Below are 723 nucleotides of genomic sequence, written 5' to 3'. Positions count from 1 at the left end.
AAAGGAGAAGGTTCTAGTAGTAAGAGATATACAGTTAGGGTTTGCACATTTGCTAATTGGTTATCCAACTATGGCTAGAGAAGGTATCAGCATTAATGCACCTAGAGAGCAATTAGTGATTAGAAGGGGTCATAAAATTTCTAGAATACCTCTATGTAAATTAACAGGAAGAATCCCGACTCGAGAGCACTCTTCATTGAGAAGTATTCTAAAGAAAGACACGACAGAGGGAAGATATTCAGTATACAGCACAAGCTCTCGACAGATAAATACTCACTTAGAATCCAACCAAGAAACTTACTTGAAATTAGACAGGGAGTTAAGACTTAAACCTGGAGAGAGCGCATGGATAGAATGCACAGTAAATCCAATTTTTGAAGGGAAGGAAATTCTCACGCTTACTGAAGAAGCGCAAGTAAAGGGGGTACATTACTCTTCTAGTCTACATGAAGTCAGGCAGGGAAAAATAGCTTTGCAGGTTATGAATAACAGAGGAGGAAAGGTTAGGCTAACACAGGGAACAGAATTAGGTTTAGCAGAGGTATACACCATTCCCATTCAAATTGTAGAGAAGGAAACAGTAGCACCAATCAAAAAAAGAAAATGAAAATTTAGCCCAGGACATAAAACTGAGAAGAGCTAAGATAGGGTCTCACTTGAAAGATATTAAAGAAGATTGTGCTAGAGAGAAACTCATAGATTTGCTAAAAATTTAACACAGGT

Source organism: Macrobrachium rosenbergii, chromosome 26 (assembly GCF_040412425.1).
Source record: "Macrobrachium rosenbergii isolate ZJJX-2024 chromosome 26, ASM4041242v1, whole genome shotgun sequence".
NCBI classification, from domain to species: Eukaryota; Metazoa; Arthropoda; class Malacostraca; order Decapoda; family Palaemonidae; genus Macrobrachium; species Macrobrachium rosenbergii.
The sequence above is the reverse complement of the archived record's forward strand: the minus strand, read 5'-3'. Positions refer to the sequence as shown.